This window comes from Wyeomyia smithii, chromosome 1, assembly GCF_029784165.1.
Source record: "Wyeomyia smithii strain HCP4-BCI-WySm-NY-G18 chromosome 1, ASM2978416v1, whole genome shotgun sequence".
NCBI classification, from domain to species: Eukaryota; Metazoa; Arthropoda; class Insecta; order Diptera; family Culicidae; genus Wyeomyia; species Wyeomyia smithii.
In genome coordinates, this window is record NC_073694.1 from 29,239,226 (window position 1) to 29,259,170 (window position 19,945).

Genomic DNA, 19,945 nt, shown 5'->3' on the forward strand with positions numbered 1-19,945 from the left:
AGCTCAGTTTGTAGATGAGTTCGATCCTTCCAGTTTCGACTTTCGGCGGGGAAACTATGAGACTATAAGTTTGGCACTGAGAGGTATCGATTGGAGCTTTATCAACCAGTATAGAAGTTTGGATGAGGCCGTGTCAGAATTTACTGCCTTGATTCAGGAACTTATACATTTATAGACTCCCAAAGTTCGTCCTCGCTATAAGCCTACCTGGGGAAACAGGCATCTTACTAGGCTCAATCGTGTACGCAAATCAACTCTGCGTGCCTATCAAAGAAACAAAAACCCCGTCAATAGGATCCGGTTCACCTCTGCCAGTCGATCATATAAAGCCCTGGACAGAAGTCTATAGACGTCTTTCGTGCGCAGAACAGAACACAACCTACGCTCGAACACGAAAAGCTTCTGGAGGTTTCCTAATTCGAAACGTAAGGAGGACGGATTACCATCCAGCATGTTTTTGTCACATAGTGTAGCGTCCACGAATGACAGTAAATGCGTTCTGTTTGCAAAGTATTTCGCTGGTGTTTTCAATAGCGAGTGTGCATCCTCGGATGAAATTGCTGAAGCCACGTTTCCTGTTCCTAGTGACACATTTAGCGCCGATATCTTTACAATTTCAAACGAAGAAGTTGCTGAAACCATTTGTTACCTGAAACAATCATTCTCTCCTGGACCCGATGGTATTCCTGCCGTAATTCTGAAGAAATGCGCTGCAGTTTTAAAGTCACCGCTAGCCGCTATCTTCAACCTCTCCCTTCAATGTCATCACTTTCCTCGCAGCTGGAAAGAATCTTTGATGTTTCCGGTTTTCAAAAAAGGTGATAAACGAAATGTGGAACACTATCGTGGGATCTCTTGTTTGTGTGCTTGTTCAAAAATTTTTGAAACGATTGTCCACAATCATCTCATGTTCAGCATAAAAAGCTATATTTCTACTGCTCATCATGGGTTTTACCCTGGTCGATCCATTTCCACTAGCTTGCTGGAATTCACTTCACTTTGCTTGCGTGGTATGGATCGTGGTCTTCAGGTTGATGCTGTCTACACGGACCTGAAAGCTGCTTTTGACCGTGTTGATCATGGATTACTTTGTGCAAAATGGGACAGGCTTGAAACTTCAACTGGATCGGTAAAATGGCTCAGTTCTGGTGTTCCTCAGGGCAGCAGTCTTGGGCCGCTTCTGTTCTCTTTTTATATTAATGATGTAACTAAAGTTCTACCACCTGAAACACAACTATTGTACGCTGATGATACTAAAATATTTCAAAATGTTGAGAATTATGATAATTGTTGTAGACTTCAAACGTTACTCGATTCTTTCAACGACTGGTGCCTACGCAACTATATGATGCTGAGCATTCCCAAATGTACCGTGATCAGCTTACAGCGCAAAAAACAGCCTTGCTTTTTGACTATCGTATCGCTGGCACATATTTACATCGTAGCGACGTTGTCACTGATTTGGGTGTTTTGTTGGACAATAGTATGTCATTTAGGCAGCATTATTCTGCGATCAACAATAAAGCCAATCGTCAACTTGGTTTAATGTTTAGGATAGGAAAAAAGTTCCACGATCTTGGTATTCTGCGCACACTCTACTGCTCTCTAGTACGCTAATTTTTAGAAACTGCCTGCGTTGTTCGGGACCCGTACTACGATTTTTGGATACAGCGAATCAAGCGCATTCAAAAGCTCTTTATTCGAAGGATTTGTCGCAGATTGCCATGGAAGAATCCTGATAATTTGCTGCCATACGAAAGCCTTTGCCTGCTGGTTGGGATCAAACCCCTTGAAGAGCGTCGTAAGGACACACTGGCCATGACAGTGCACAAAATCCTCACTGGTTGATGGAACGGGTTCATGCAAATGAGACTCAAATTTTTTCACAACTCAAGAACAAATAAATGGAACCAAATTTGGTATGTTGAGGTTTTTGGGAGCAAAAAATATGTTCATGGTGGTTCGTCACCCCTTTCACTTCTGGATGGGAGGGCTTTTATATAAATCAAACACAAATTTCTATGGTGGTTTGACACTCCTCCGTACTCTGGAAGGGGAGGGAGGTCACCCATATAAATAAACAAATATTTCAACCAGGTTTTCCGAAAAACGGCCAAAAATAACCGATTTCCACTCAATATAATAATATTCGGGTCTAGAATGATACACAGGAGCTTAAATCGACCACAGACACCATTTTAAACTCTTAGATGGCGACTTTCGGTTTCTAAAAAACAGCCTAAAATGGCCGATTTTCATTAAATATGAGTATTTCCGGAGCCAGAATTATGCACCGAAGCTAAAAATCGATCACAGACACCATTTTGAATCCAAATATGGCGACTTCCGGAGTCTGACAAACAGCCGAAAATGACCAAATATCATTTAATTTGATTGTTTCCGGAACCAGAATAGTGCCCAGAGGACTGAAATTGATTTCATATCCCATTTTGAAATCCAAGATGGCGACTTCCGGCTTGGGAAAAACAGCCTAAACTAACCAAATACCCTTCAAAATGAGTATCTCCGGAACCAGAATGATGCAATGAGCTAAAAATTGACCTCAGGCACCATTTTGAGTTGTAAGATGGCAACTTCTGGAAAACAGCCGAAAATGACCGAATATACTCAGCAAGGATATTTCTATGATGTATATGATGCATAGAAACCAAAAATTGACCCTTTACACCATTTTGAATTTAAAGATGGTTACTTGCAGTTTCTGGAGAACAACCAAAATAACTGAATACTACCCAGGGAGAGAGTGAAAGAAGCCCGCAGTGTGTAGACGCTTTGTTTATCGCGTCTTCAATAATCGCGTTTAATTGTGGTGCATAGTGCGAAAAATTGTTAAATTCGAGTGATAGTTGTAGTTGAGGGTACCTCTTGTTGATTACAGTATGTTTAAAGTGAATTACGAGTGAGAGGAACTTAGGAATTAGAATTTTAATACAGTTTACTTATACAGTTTATCGCTCTGCAAATGGCTGTCTTAATAGCGCAGTGTTGTGTTGGTGACATTTCTTAAACGCGTTCGTGTTTATGCGAAGAGTGTATTGTGTCTAAAGTTCATCGCAGTGAAACCTCTTCTCCAGTGCTACGCTGTACTTATGCTTGTCTCCGATGGCAAGTTCTGCTGAAGGCCGGAGCCGAGAGAGCGGCAACTGTAATCATGGAAATGGTTTGTTTGTGCTCGAGTGCGAGCGCAGCGGCGTGCTTGACTCACTGAATGCTGCTGCGGTGTCTAAGATAAGTGCATACATTTACAGACATGTTCATTCAAACTGCTGGTGGCCTCCACCGACATGAATCAAATACTTATTTTTTAGTATCCGCGTGTGTGTTTGATCCCACGATTTCTTGGGCTGATTGTGTGCTGAGGCTATACGGCGCAAAGTGCAGCGTTTTTATATATTTTCTCATTGTGGATAAATTCGTATTTCTTACCTAAGAAAAGACGCGTACCGCACAACTTGTTTGTCTGTTTCGCGATATTTTTGAATTGTTAAAATGTTTTGAAATTTTGAACTTTAAATTTGTCCAATTACTTTGTTTCGATATTCATTGTTTTTTCTTTGCTGTTAATGACTTTTCTGGCTTTTGAATGGTTTTTTTCTAGCTCCAAGCTAAATTTTTGCTATATATTCATAGACGCAACACAATTAATTTTGGACGTTTTGGTTTAGGTGTGTGTCTCCTTTTTTATCTTTATCTTTTTATCTTCTTATCTTTTTTCAGGTATTTTTTGCGTTAACGATTGATATTACCGGCGAATATTCATATAGTTTTACTTACACATGAGCAGGCTGGATGCGACAATACCCGCGTTTGAAAATAATTTACTTTTCACAACTCACATTCGAATATAAGTCACATGTCAAATATGATGAAGATAGCAACTTTATACCGTATAGTGGCCGCTTCAAATGACGTTATCGCGATATATATTGAATGTTCACAGTATCGTTTTTTTATCATTAAATATATAAACTTTATTGATTCTAAAATAACAAAAAAAGAAAGATGGGTTTTGTTTTTAGTGTAGTGATTAATCGTTTCAGTTCGGTCTGCTGTGACTGGTGATCTGGAGACTCGTATCGCCAACTCTCACAGGACATAAAATCGGTGCCTGCGAATTAGCTCGTTGATTCGCGCTTAGCTCATGTATCTGACGATTTATTATTTGGTTTCAAAGATTATTCTTCGCGCGAGAGATTTGAAAATATCTGATTGCCTACCACGGGGAATCCTGATCTTCCCTACCCCATCATACTAACACAAATACCCTTCCTGTGACATCCGTAGAGATGCGGAGGTGGACTCGGTCTCATAACAACGTTTGTCGAACTAATAATCCTCTTCCTATTTTTCCCCAACGACTGTAAGGACATGGCCGGCGCCGTTATTGATCTTTTTAAAGTGAGAGTTACTGAATTGTTGTACATTGAAGATGGTATAACATCCCAAAAACTATCTATGTGGTTCTCTGTGCAACTTCACTAGCTCAGGTCAATCACGGAGGTGCAACTACGATATGTACGGTCGTCAATGCTCATGCTCAATGCTCAACAACCAAAATAACTAAATTCCACCCAATATAGGTATTTCCGGCGTCAAATTGATGCCAGAAAAACAGCTGATAATGACCGAATACCACCCAATATGGATATTTTCAGGATAGAGGTGATGTATAGAAGCCAAAAGTTGAGGATGTTGTCATGAGCATGAGCATGAGCATGATTGACCGCCCGCGGTTGCTACTCCGTTATTGCCAGATCAGCTGTAATTACACAGAGAACCAACGAATGATGCTGAAAAAAAAAGTTTGTTGTCAATTTGTTCAATGCGCGTGGATTTTTTGGAAAGAAATTTATCTGAAAAATTGCTCTGGACCTCGAGGAAGCACTTCAGAACCTAAAAGTCGACCGTTGCGACGTGGAGAATCTGCTTGATGAGTAGAAAAGATAATTATTCTCGTATTTTCAGTTCGCTGTACGGTAGATGGCATTGGAATATGTTTCTCGGCCATCGAATGGACTTCGGCGGCACATTTTACAATGAAAATACTCATATTTGTATAATAAGGGTAAGATAAAATAAATCTTAAGAAAAGATCAATTCCCACTCAACTGATATTTCAGTAATCTGACGGACCTTTGCTAAATTCTATCAGCGAAGTACTGTCAAAATCGAGGGAATGCCTTTTCCTATCCCTCGCTGTACATTTGACAGAGTATAACATCAAAGATACGAAAACGTCAAACCGGATACAAAAACGTCAATGTCGGTCGGATTGTTTTCATTATTTTGCTGTTTCGGTTGGGGCTTAGCCCCTGCGCCTTTTAAGTAGACACACTGAATATGATTATTATCCAAAAAATGATGTAAACTAAAAGAAAAACTCTTTATAATTCATATATGAGCTTCCCATTCGAAAATAAAAGGAACTACGAGAGTTTTGTATCAATAGCAAACACATAAGCAAGAAGACAGAAAAAAAGCAAAAACATTAGATTTGACGTTTCTCTGTTTTACTCGATGCTATAGCTCATAGCACATTCCCTCGGTCAAAATGTGCGGCGGCCAACATTGCTGAATGTTCGGCAACGCTTTGAATAATACTGGAAATTCAGTAAAAGTCTGTCAAACATGGAAGACATTTCATATTGCTGAAAATTCATCGAAGTCCCGTCAAACAGAATGACATTTTACATTGCTGAAACGTTCAGTAATTTTTCATTGCTGAATGGATTACTGAAGTTTCAGCGTGACAAAATTCAGTGAAAGTTTAATTAATTTCAGCAAAAAACGCTTGGTGTGTTGTATACTTCAGTATCTGTTGTGCTGGGATAAAAAGGTAGTAATTAGTTGCTTGGATTGATCTATACCTATTAATTTATTATACATTAAATAATTTATTATACACAAATTTTTCAATAATCTCAGTCAATCGTTTGTTTTTGTTACAAAAACACAACTCTTACACACTTAGTTCCTTTTACCGAACTCAGCAATCTTTTTAACGAGTTCTCAACAGCTGAGCCATCAGCAATCTGTTCAGTAATTCATTTGCTTGACGAGTGTTCGGTAATTTTTCATTCTCGCTGAAACGTCAAACATAGAAGATAGCTCAGTAAAAATTTACAAAGTGTTCATCAAAAATTGCTGCATGAGTCGGTATTTACAATGCTGACTATTCGTCACGAATTACCGAGCGTTTTGTAAATTTACAAAGCTGACGATTCGTCAAAAATAAATTCGACCATTGTGAAAGCTGCTATTACAACCGTTGAATAATTTTATAAAGGTATTTCGGATTGTTTGGATCGATTATACTGGTTTTCCCAGCACATTCAAGTAAAAACTTGATACGTTTAATGTTATGATGAATATAGGCTTTTTATTGCAGGCTTCTAGTAAACCGCTCTCCTGTGGTGGAAGAATTTCCATATGCTGACTGAAATTTTTTGCATTATCTCAATCGTAATAGATACAATCTTGGGTTTAATCATTGTTGCGGATGTGCCATGATATGAAACATTCAGCTAAAATACACGAATACGTACATATTTGATAAATAACAGCTTACTGAATAGATCGTGTACTTACACGTTGTTTTCTTGTAGATTTGAAAGTACAATATCCATTTTATTTTTTTTTTGAAAATCACACGCGAAACACTTTAAAAACTCAGCTTCGAAACTCTTTGAATATTTGCAAAATGGCGCACTTTTGATGTTTCGTTTTGACAGATGCAGAAAAATTGCCGAACAGTATGGTAACAAACATCAAGAGTTCAGTAAATCAATTGAAGAGTTTTCAGCAACACCTAGGTAGGTGCTGACAGTTCGTCAAATATTTACTGAACTTTATGAAAGTGCAGAACATACTTTAGTTTACAGAAAAGGTCAGCAATGTTTTTGCTGAGCTCGTCAAGTGCCTTTTGTATAACGGTAATTCGGTAAAAACTTTAACAGACATCAGTTATTTTTGAGGAAATTACAAAATGATCAGTATTTTTTCAAATTTACTGAACATGACCGTAATAAAAATTATTGAACAATTAAAACGAGAATAAGTGTTTAAAGTGTTCCTAATTGAAATATAAACGCTCAAGCTCTGATCACTTATTGCATGGTTTCATTGCTAGATTTATAAATCAGGTCTCTGGCTTGCAGATAGACGTAGTACAACGTCTAAACATTCGACACCATCAACTATAGACTATTGGTGCAGAAAATAGAATGTTATGAAGTTAGAAGGAATCCAAATAACCCGATTCGTAGCTTTCAAACCCTGACAATATAATACTTTAAACAGAGGACAATTTGGTTAAGCACCAATTTTTTTTTACGGGAATCTGCTCTCACTTAATTTGTCTAAGACAAAATATATGCTTTAACGTGCATCATGATACTACATGAAGATCTAGTAGTACAATCAACAACGATAGATAAAGAAGAAATTTTCAAACACCTTGATTTAGTGACGAATTCAAAACTTATATGAAGTGATCATGCGATATTACTACAACGGAACATCACATCAATGTGTGGCATACTATGGTAGCTCTCCAAGTTTCTACCATCCAGTACATTGATGACTTTGTATCATGCATTTATCCAATCGAGACTACAAAACCTAGCCTCCATATGGGGTGCTGCAAGGAAGTCTCGCTTGAAACCCCTCGCAAACCATCCAAAACTGCTGCTTGAAAGCTATGAAGTGTTTCATCTCTTTATCTAGAGAACTCAAATTAGAGCAAAACGCGAAAAAAAAATTCAAGGAAACTGTAAAAACTCTAATGCGAACGATAATTCACCGACATATGATTTGAGCCCGCCTGGTATTCACCGTAATATCAACCTAGTCTCTCTACACCACGGACCACTTTCAGTGTCAGAGTTTCACCGGAATGAATGCAACATAGCATTATGAAATCCTTTGATGGCTCAGACCTAGAGGCATGATCCCAAAGTCGAATCATTATAGTTTTACTGTATCATGCCACCAATGTCGTCCCGTTTCTTTGGTCAGTCTGTACATCCGGGTAAGGCTGTGTTTGAAATGTCTCGTTGTCCGCAGAGCCGTGTAGGTGAATCTACTCTAGAATCCAGATTTTATCTTAGAATTATACGTGTACAATAGGGAAGCTCGTAGCCTCAAAATTACTGAGTACACATTGATATGCGATTGGTCATGAGCTCGAATCCTAGTAGAATCAGAGAGACTTTTACGCATAGGTTTATTTTCAGGCTCCCTCCCATCTTCCTACTTGAGCGTTTCCTCACGCTGAATTTCCGAAAACAAAAGTCACACACAATTGGCAGGGTAACTAACGAAAATCGGCAAAGAAGAGCAGTAGTAAAGTCTATATATAAGCGTGTAGAGGAAAGGGTAGAAGTAAAAAAACTATCTTTTACCTTCGTGAAAAAGTTCCTTTCCGTTATAGTCGTTAGAGATGCAACAACGGATCTGGCAATAACAATTTTAACACTTGCGTTTTTTCCACTTCTCTAAGGATGTAGCCGGCGCCGTTATCGATCTATGCGAAGCGGCCGCTACAGGATTGTTGTGCATTGAATATCGTGACTTAATCCGAAATTAGCCATCTTATGTTGGTTCTTTAGGCAACTTTACTAGCTCAGGTCAATCATGGAAGAGCAACGGAAGAGAATTGTGCGGTCGTTCAAGCTCAGGCTCCAGCTATGGAATTCACAGCAAGTTTGTTAGTGTTAGTTATGTACTTCCTTCAAAGCGTTTCTTACTCATTAGAAATGCAAGTTATTCTGAATATTGATCGATTAGAAGAAAAGTTTTTTCGCTTGTGGAAGGAGCGTAGCCTCTGTAGACTGAAAAATAATAAATATTTTAAAAAACGAAAAATTTTTAAAGCAGAGAATTTTGTTGAAATTTCTAATTTGTGTTCGACTATAGAATGTCCAAATACCACTTGATGTTCCTGGTCGGAATGTAATTATGCCCAGAAGCCAGAAATCTACCTTAGACAATATTTCGAAATCCAAGATAGCGAGTTGCAGTTTCTGGAAAACAGTCTAAAATCGTCAAATGCTATCCAGTATGAGTATTTTCCGAAACAGTAACGGGTGACAACTAAAAATTTGGATTTTTTTTTGCTACAGCTGTAAAAAAAGAGAAAAAACTTGAAGAGAAACTGATTTATTTCTCATGAAGATACATTCATTGTGAACTAACAAAAAATATTTAACATTCGACAAAGGTCCATTACCGGCTTCCCGACGAAGTTTTCTTTTTTTTTAAGGGGGAGGGGGGAATGTTTGTAATGATTTATTTATGTACTAATATCTATTCAGAATTAATAATGTGTGTTCTGCCACAAATGGTGACATTTCAACACTATTATATATATGTATTTGTACGCTTTTTTATATTATTGAATGTTATTAGCTTTCGCAGTTAAGTTAATGTGATTGTAGGAAAATTATTAAACCTACTTGTCAAGGAAAAAAAAGGAATAAAACAAAACTTAAAATAAACTTAAAACTATCGTACTGACTATAAAGTGAGCTAATCGTTGCAATTGAGGATTGCAACGATTTTTGTAGGAATTTGTTGATAATTTGGCTTGATATATTTTCTAATGTTTCTACATTAGTGAGCCTATGTAACTCGTTCGTGCTAAACCAGGGAGGACGCTTCAAAATCATTTCAAAAGTTTATTCTGAATCCTTTGAAGTTTTTTCTTCCTGGTTGTACAACAACTTGTCCAGATGGGAACTGCATATAACATTGCTGGCCTAAAAATTCTCGAGACAAAGTCTAGAATTCCTGTTGATAAGAGGATATAAACATTTGATATACTTATTGCACTTTGACTGGATATTTTCAATGTGCTCCTTGAAAGTAAGATTCTTATCATTAATTAGCCCTAAGTATTTAACTTGATCAGACCAATTTTCCTTTTGCGGAAATGCTTGTATCGTCACGAAACAGAGATTTCTCACAACCTGGTGGTAAATCAGGAAGATCAGAAGTAAAAATGTTATATAAGATTAGGGCCCAAGATACTCCCCTGAGGTACACCAGCTCTAACAGGCAATCTATTAGATTTACCATTTAGATAGTTAACCTGGAGAGTGCGGTCAGTTAAATAACTTTGTATCATTTTTGTGAGGTAAAGCGGAAAACTGAAATTTGACATTTAAGCTATTATACCTTTATGCCAAACACTGTCGAATGCCTTTTCTATATCTAGAAGCGCAGCTCCAGTCGAATAGCCTTCAGATTTATTGGTTCGAATCATATTTGTTACTCTAAGTAACTGATGAGTAGTGGAATGCCCATGGCGAAAACCAAACTGCTCATTTGCAAAAATTGAGTTCTCATTAATATGTGTTATCATTCTATTGAGAATTATTCTTTCAAAAAGTTTGCTAATAGAGGAAAATAAACTAATTGGTCGATAACTTGATGCCTCAGCTGGATTCTTTTCGGGTTTTAAATTTGGAGTGATTTTGGCATTTTTCCATTTCGTAGGAAAATGTGCCAGTGCTAAGCATCTGTTAAAAATTTTTACCAAGAAATTTAAAGAGTTCTCGGGAAGTCTTTTAATAAGAATATAGAAAATCCCATCATCTCCTGGTGCTTTCATGTTTTTGAATTTTTTGAGAATAGTTCGCACCTCATTCAAGTTTGTTTCCAATACCTCTTCAGAAAGAAATTCTTGGGTGGTGATCTGATCATACTTTTGGTTTACTTCATTTTCAATAGGACTTACTACGTTCAAATTAGAGTTATGAACGCTCTCAAACTGCTGAGCAAGTTTTTGAGATTTTTGTTCATTCGTTAGAAAAATGCAATCACCATCTTTAAGGACTGGAATGGGCTTCGAAGGTTTCTTAAGAACTTTCGAAAGTTTCCAGAAAGGTTTTGAATTAGGTTTTAGTTGTTCAACTTCTCTCATGAAATTCTCATTTCGCAAAAGAGTGAATCTATGTTTAATTTCCTTTTGTAATTCTTGAAAAATAATTTTCAAAGCAGGATCACGAGATCTTTGGTATTGACGTCTCCGTATGTTCTTCAAACGTATAAGAAGTTGAAGTTCACTGTCAATAATTGGTGCATTAAATTTCACTCGAGCCTTAGGAACTGATAAATTCCGGGCATTGAGTATTAAGCTGCTAAAATTATCTAATGCTCTGTCAATGTCAGCACTATTTTGTAAAATAATATCATCATTCAAATTTTCCTCGATCGTAGAACGATTTCTATCCCAATTAGTCTTGTGATAATTTAACACAGATCTAGTGGGATTTAAAATAGTTTCATGGGAAATAGAAAATGTTATGGGAAGATGATCAGAATCAAAGTCAGCATGAGTTAATAAATCACTGCATGAATGACTTTGATTTGTTAGTACCAAATCAATTGTAGATGGATTCCTAATAGAAGAATAACATGTAGGACCATTTGGAAATAAAGCTGAATAAAATCCAGCCGAGCATTCATCAAACAATATTTTTCCATTGGAATTGCTTTGAGCATTATTCCAAGATCGATGTTTCGCATTAAAATCACCGATGATTAAAAATTTAGATTTATTTCTTGTGAGTTTTTGCAAATCTCCCTTGAAATATTTTTTTCGCACACTAGTGCATTGAAAAGGTAAATACACTGCGGCTATAAATAAAATGCCAATACTTGTTTCAATTTCAATTCCCAAACTCTCGATAACTTTGGTTTCAAGATGGGGTAAAACACGATGTTTTATTCGACGGTGGATAACTATTGCAACTCCACCACCGGCAACATCAGTTCTATCAAACCTATGAACCATGTAATTTGGGTTCTTTTTTAGTTTAATATTTGGCTTTAAAAGCGTTTCAGTCACAACTGCAATATGCACATCGTGGACTGTTAAAAAATTGAAAAATTCATCCTCTTTCGCTTTTAAAGAGCGAGCATTCCAATTTAGAAAATTTACAGCATTATTTAAAATCATTGCTGAATTTCAATTTCATAACAATATTAGTTGTAAATTTTATACCTTCTTGAACAGCCTCGTACATCGAGTTACAGTTCAACAAAACGGACATTAGCTGCAACATGGATTGTTGTAGGTATTACAGCGTCTTACCCGGGACGTCCCAGGATAGATTTCCCGGGAAATTCCGATTTCCCGGAATTCCCGAATCCCGGGAAATAGTTATTCAAATCCCGGGAAGTATTTCCTCAATAAGAAATATTGAAAAATCGATTCAAAATTACAGACTCTGTACACTTTTGTGCAATGGTGAATGAAATTGTATAGCCATGTGCTCAAGAATTACTTTTTTTCCCCTCTAGTATATTTTGATTCGTGTAAGAAATGCGATTTGCGCATTAGAAGACATTTAACGCACATTTATTTCATCATCATGCGACGATTCGAAAAATACTATTCTTCCAACGCACAAAGACTAGATTGGAGAAAGTAGAATATGAAAGGACTTTTACAAGTGATCGTAGTTTATAGTAAATGCGATTGTGGAAAAGAATATTCCATACCAACGCACACTCATTATTCATCAATTAACCATCACGCCACGATGCAAGGAGTAGGATAAATGCTTGCGCCAACGAAAAGAAACCATTGTTTTACACACATTAGACAAGATTGGGGAAAGTAAAAAATGAAAGGATTTGCACAAGTGATCGTAGTTCATAGGATTGAAGAATGGAATATGCCATACCAACGCACTCTCATTATTCATCATTTCATCATCACGCCACGACGCAAGGAGTAGGAGAAATGGTAGCACCAATGAAAAGAATCCATTGTTTTACAACACATAGACTAGATTGGGGAAAGTATAATTGTTGTATGAGAGTTCGACTGTTGGGAATTGTACGATGTTTGGTTATAATTTCGGCTGAGCAGTCTTGAATAAGTAGAACGATCTGGTTTTTTACTGTCCGACGTTTCGTCACTGATCAGTGACATCTTCAGGGGAAACTGTTGGTGTTTATTAGCGATTAGTGTCTGTTTTAATTCTTAAATTTGTTAACAATTGATAAGAGTTTATCGAGTTGTCTGTGGTTGAGTTGTCTGTGACTTACATAATTCTTGTTCGTTCCTTGTCTGGATGCTTTTTAGAGCTTATCGTCAACATTAATTGGGGCGATTCGGGGTACATTCTACAATATTGGTGTTCATAAAAGTCTATGGTACAATTTTTCTCTTATAAATATTTTGAACAAACTTACAAATCTCTTTGCTGTGGACCTATTGCGATGGCGGATGGTAACGTTATGGGGAGTAGTTGTGATTCGGGGGGGTAGGAAATCTGTGTTACTTGTGGTGAGATACGAAAGACAGGGACAGAGAAGGAACTAGTTGGCTGGTGCATTGGTATTTGGTATGAGACTCGACAGCACAGCTGCGTAAGCTGTGTTGAGTCCATCGAGATCGACTGGATTATCGACCATAGCAACCGCACCCATATTCTACCATTCTTAGAAATGTGTCATATACACAACACGCCCAATACTGTCAACAAGCGAGTCGATCTCGATGGACTCAACACAGCTTACGCAGCTGTGCTGTCGAGTCTCATACCAAATACCAATGCACCAGCCAACTAGTTCCTTCTCTGTCCCTGTCTTTCGAATCTCACCACAAGTAACACAGATTTCCTACCCCCCCGAATCACAACTACTCCCCATAACGTTACCATCCGCCATCGCAATAGGTCCACAGCAAAAAGATTTGTAAGTTTGTTCAAAATATTTATAAGAGAAAAATTGTACCATAGACTTTTATGAACACCAATATTGTAGAATGTACCCCGAATCGCCCCAATTAATGTTGACGATAAGCTCTAAAAAGCATCCAGACAAGGAACGAACAAGAATTATGTAAGTCACAGACAACTCAACCACAGACAACTCGATAAACTCTTATCAATTGTTAACAAATTTAAGAATTAAAACAGACACTAATCGCTAATAAACACCAACAGTTTCCCCTGAAGATGTCACTGATCAGTGACGAAACGTCGGACAGTAAAAAACCAGATCGTTCTACTTATTCAAGACTGCTCAGCCGAAATTATAACCAAACATCGGAAAGTATAATATGAAAGGATTTGCACAAGCGATCGTAGTTTGTAAGTTTGATTGCAGCTTCTTCAACTTCTAATTAGAGATTCCGCACTTGAATGAAAACAGTTAACCCTTTCCCGCTCATGGTGACTCTAAAGCACCAAGAATTATAAGCATCATATCTTGACATAAAATAGTTTGTTGTGCTTACGATTGTTCCATAAACTTTTATATGCTGCCTCAGAGCATCACTGGGCATTTTCCACAAAATACTACAGTTGACAATAATTTTAGTTAATCTACAAAGTGTACAGCTTGAATTTTCTCGTAAAGCTATAAATTTTAATGATAAGCCTTGTGAGCGGGAGAGGGTTAATAGTTTGTCACCGCCGTAAAAAACAAGTCGTGAAAAATCGTATTGAAAAAGGTTTGTCTGTCATCCAGCAGCAGTTTCAAATCTATTATTACAGTTAACTATTCATTATTGCAGAAATGGCAGGAGTCTGGCAATATTTCAAGAAGCTGCCCGGCGATAACGAAGCGCAATGCTTGAAATGTCCGCAGCAACTCTCGTGCAAGGGTTCATCTACCAGTGGCCTTTTACGACACTTGCAGAACAAACACAAAATCACCATATAACGACTATCCTCTGAAGAAGCGGTAACTACACACCCAAATCCTCGTAAAGTGTCGAAGCAGTAGTCCTCCTGCAGGATCTTCGTTGATGCAGTTTGTGAAACAAAAATTACCAGCCAAACTAATGAACTTTATTAAATTTTTCGAGAATTGATCATCTTTTTATATTGTTTTAGGAATTCGATTCCTTTTCTTATTTTATGTGACAAAAATAAATTCTAAATTAAATAAATTGCAGTTATTTTACGTTTCTTTCAAAATTCCTTTTACATCCCGGGATTCCGGGATTTCCCGGGAAATCATATTTATATTTCCCGAATCCCGGGAAGCTAAGAACAGTCGGGAAATGGACGCTCTAGTGGGTATTCAATCTTTTCTGGAGTTGGACTACCTAAATCAATACTAGCTGACTTTTCAGCACCAAACACGAATGGTTTGTTACTGTTTGAATTTGAAATATTACTGGCATATGAACAGCCTGGTGTTGCCTGAACAGGATTTTTTGTCTGAAATTTGTTATCTGAATTTAAATTATTACCTACAGACACACCTGCTAATGAAAGTGCTGGTGATGCCTGAACAGTATTGAAAGTCTTTTGTATACCCACATTGACAACAGGTTGCTTAGAATTCCTACGTTGTCTGGAAGCAATAATTTTTGACCTTACAGGACAATTAAAGAAATTAGATTTCTGATTTACCCCACAATTTACACATTTGAAACTATTAGTGGTCTCTTTCACGGGGCAGATATCTTTCGTGTGACCAGTGTCACCACAAATCATACATTTTGCTGCCATATGGCAGTTTCGAGTTCCATGACCATAGGCTTGACAATTCCGACATTGCGTAAGATTATGGATTCCTCCATGTCTCTTGAAATTTTCCCACTTTATTCGCACGTTAAATAAAACACGTGCTTTTTCCAAACATTTCAAATTATTTACTTTGGTACGATCAAAATGTACTAAGTAGTTTTCCTGGTGTATTCCAGTTTGATTAATTTTGGCATTTGCCTTTCGTTTCATCAAAATTACTTGGTTGGAAGCAAAACCAAGTGATTCTGACAAACATTCTTTAATTTTCTCAATAGTTTGGTAATTTGAAAGACCTTTCAAAACAGCCTTAAACGGTCTCTCGTTTTTGGCATCAAAAGAATAAAATTTATACATCTTTTCAGTCAAATACTGTAAAAGATGTTTATGGCCATCAAGAGATTCGGCCAAAATACGAATTTCGCCTTGGCGGCCAATTTGAAAATTAACTTTCACATTCGAACGAAACGATGGAAGCTCTGATCGAAATGCTTTAAAATTTGCTACATATACCACAATAGGTGGAACTTCAACCTTGTTCATAACGGCTTTATGCTCAGTATGAGAAGTTTGAATTTCTTGATCCCCAACGGAAGAAAGAATATCATACCTGTTAGTCGAAATTTCAGTGTCACTTGGAGGAGATGCCTCACGTTTCCTTGAAGCCGCATCAAAGTGAGCTTTTTTATTTTTTCCAGGCATGACTGGAAAACTTCAATACACTTTTACTTCACTATAGAATTTAATTAGAAATATCTCAAACCAAATTTACTTACTAAACACTCGTTAACGTTAAAAACAAATTTATTACTTTGCGTTTCAACAGGTAGTCTTTCAAGAAGATTGCCTGTTGAAAGCGAAAAACAAAATTTCAATATCTCTCGGTAGTCTAAGACTAAGCCTCGAGCTGTTGGTAAAATGCGACCTTACTGTAGGACAGTTCAAGTCGATCTGGTGTCGAAGTTTTCTTATGATGCCAAAACAAGAGCGTTGTATGGCCTTCAAGTCCGTTTTTCGAATGCATCTCTCGATTCTACCGGGTATTTTTGGAAGGAACTCAAAATCTCAGTAAAATCTTCGACTGGACGACACTGAGGTGGATTTGTTGGTTTGCGTATTTGGGGTACAAATGAAGTCGAGTGGTTGTTCAGAAACATTTTTGTTATTTTGACGTGCTGTGATGATATTTTCTTTGGCCAAAACACATACTTTCCATCCGTGTGTTGTTTTGGAAAAAATGGAATCATAATGTTGTTCAAACATTCATTTTGGTATATATTTTGATTAATAGCCAAACCAGTTTTGCAAACCTGGTTTAATTTATAAAAAAATAATGCATTATTTGAGGAAAAATGAGTTTAAAATACGTAAATAGTAGGTATTATCGAATTCTTTTGGTCCGATGGTGGTCTTTCTAATTTTGGATTATGCATTTTATTTATGATTGCGCAGTTTGATTTAGGTTTGAGTTAGAGTCCAATATGCAATCGAAAACATTTGATCAATCATTCCTCGAAGTCACCAGCTGCTATGGTCACCCTATTTACCCATTCACTTTGGCGGCCGCCGATTTCCTGCCTACAAACAGAGCTGCTCCCACACCCACTGGACAAAATCACTTCTCATCGTTTTCCATTTTCCCGAATCCTTCCGAAACATTAGCCCCATCCGGCTTTGCGTTTTAGTTACGTTCCGAACAAATGGAAAGGCGGCGGTGTGAGGTGTTATGCTTTTGCGATATCAAGCCGCCGCGGCAACCAGTAGCATCTTGTGGTGGCACAGGCGCAGGCCGAATTCAAGCCTGCGTCGCGTCGCTGCCCCCCTTCAGTTACGGAATCGGTCGGTGTAAAATCTACACAACAAAAAAACCACCCAAGCTCCGGGGTCGCCCCTTACGGGAGATTAAAATTACGTATTGCTGCCAGAGTGGAAGTTCTGGAGCGAAGCACGTTCGAAAAGTGCGATAATATTTGCTGGGTAATCAGCATGATAGGGTTAGACTAGTAATGTACACGCTAAATGCGCTCTGGTCAAATTTAATTGCTTTGCAATTAAATCATTTCAAAGATAGATAATTTCTAATTAATCCTCGACACATTATTCATTAAATGTTTTGATTATATCCGAGAGGTTTGATATGTTTATCAACAAACGTGTAGCCGAAGGTTAGCCATTCTCATTAACTTAACGTGACAGAAGGCAAACAAAGCGGATGCGTCGTCGCTCCCCGCAGGAAGAGTTATCAAATAGGCTAGTACCTCTTTTGATGTACAGCTCAAGAACTACGAGACTAGGCTATGACTGTGACCCTTTATCAAAACAGAATGGATTCAACATGATTTGTTTAATGGATGTGGGTATAATGAAATACACACGCAACTCATAACTGTGTAATGGAGTTTACACTGAATAATTGAATTTAAAGAATAACATAACTGGAAAAAGTACAAAAGTACATGGAAGTACAAAACTAAAACTCGCTATATCATTGCGTTTTAAAATAATAAAATAATTTAACGCTCAGGAGAATTTTGTTTTAGCATAGCATATTTACAATGCCCGAAACGCTAAGTATAACCATTACCATAATAATAAACCAATTACAAAAACTTGTATCCGATGATGGCACAGCGGAATTCTGCAGCGCAACAAGCAAGAGGGAAAAAGCTTTTATTTTGGATACAAAATTACCACAGAAAACCGGGAAGAGAAAGGACACTTTCAGCAGAAGTACGGAAGCATATAGAGTGTGTGTGTAAGTGAGAGCATCAAAATATCTAGCTAAAGCAGTGAGGCAAGAAAATGATTGATTGGTGGGTGGGTGGCGGCAAAGCAGCGGAAAGAAAACATTCACGGAACCGGGAAGGACTTTTGGCACTTACGTTTGGACTCTCCGGTGACCCGGCGAACGACAATCACAGCACCAATTTAGTTACACAATGCCTCACCGCGATCGAAAAGGTCGATCGAAAAGCTATTCTATTTCTATCCGCTTTCAGCAGGAAAAAAGCCCGCTTTAGCCTATACTATTGCTGTTGAGGAGGCTCTCGCAATAAATGGGGACACGCGTAGAACCGTGGGAGAAAAATAGTAAGGCAAACGAACGAAACCTGAACCGCGGCGGATGCTGTTTGTCAGCTGGCTGTTGGTGAACTGGAGAGGTCTTTTTTGGTGATGCGACCCGCACCTCACGCGTGGGGGTCCCAAAAGCTGCGAAGCCACCTCGGCAAGGAGTGTCCTGGTCTTTGGACGTGATAACACATCACACGAGAGACGATGAAGACGTACCACTCAGAGTATGGGTGAATAGCTCCAGTGACCTACATTCGTGGCTGAATGTGGCCAACCAAATGACCATCAGGGTAAAATACTGCGTAATAGGTCGGAACTGGTCACGAATATCTAATCAATCATTTTTCACACATTTTGCGTCCTTTCGTTGAGTGGATAAACAATGAAAGTTCAACGCCCTTCCAGTCGATGTCTTATCACATGACCACCGTTCAAGAAAATCCATCGTCAGCTCTGTCAGGTCACTCATGAGATACCGTGGCCACCAAGGCAACGTCTGTGAAGGAGGGTTGACGCGTTCGTCCGCTTGCGAAACGAGACGCAATATACGCCAGGAATGGTCCTGCAAGAGTTTCATTTTGGTGGCAGGTAAAACCTGACTGGCTGTTACGGAAGGGTGGAAAAAAGTCCATCACAGCAGGGCACGTACGGCAGGGACGAGATTCTATGACAAAAAATTACTGCATTTGCGCAGTAAGGACGAAGAGCGGGCAATCCGGAGGGCGACTGGATGGTCGTCAATTACTGGGCTGTAATTGTGATGGCGGGATAAAAATATCGCAAATTCAAATGATTTCAAATTCAGATTTCCTAATTAAAGTTATAGAATTTATTGACTTCCAACTATGTATCAGTATTTTTGTGAAAGTTTTCTATATTTATAATTTGGATATAATGTTATTGGGGCCACGCACAGGTGTGTGTGGTATATCTCAGCGAAATGCAAAATATTATACTACACAATGTGGATCTGATTTGAACCAACATACCAAGGATTTTGAGGCTGATAGTTTCCGTAGGAAACAAATTAAATATCAAAAATATTAGAAATGAGATAAATGTCAAATATAAAAATAATGTTGAAAGTATGGCAGAAATGGTAATTGTTTTTAAAAATGTCATTAAAATGATGTTAAAAAAGACGTCAACAATAAGGCAAAACTGGTATTTAGAGTGATGTTTAAAATATATCCAAAACAATGCCAGCAATTGGTTTTGAAACTGATGTCGAAGTAAAGGGTGAGGCGATAGTTATTACGACACTTCAGATTGATTGTTATCGGAACAAATTCAAATTTTTATAGAAATTCAGTATATTCAATATTCATTTCCAGTTTTTGCGCATTATTACCGTTTTC

At 37.8% G+C, this 19,945-nt stretch overlaps 1 protein-coding gene across 1 annotated transcript in view; it reads right to left on the bottom strand.

Annotated features, from left to right (window-relative positions):
• LOC129721463 (proton channel OtopLc) overlaps positions 1-18,654 on the bottom strand; it is a 163,728-nt gene extending 145,074 nt beyond the window's left edge. Inside the window, exon 1 of the mRNA XM_055674051.1 lies at positions 18,398-18,654. The gene's annotated coding sequence lies outside the window, so the exon portion shown is untranslated. The remainder of the gene's footprint in view (positions 1-18,397) is intronic.
• Positions 18,655-19,945: the final 1,291 nt, after the last annotated feature.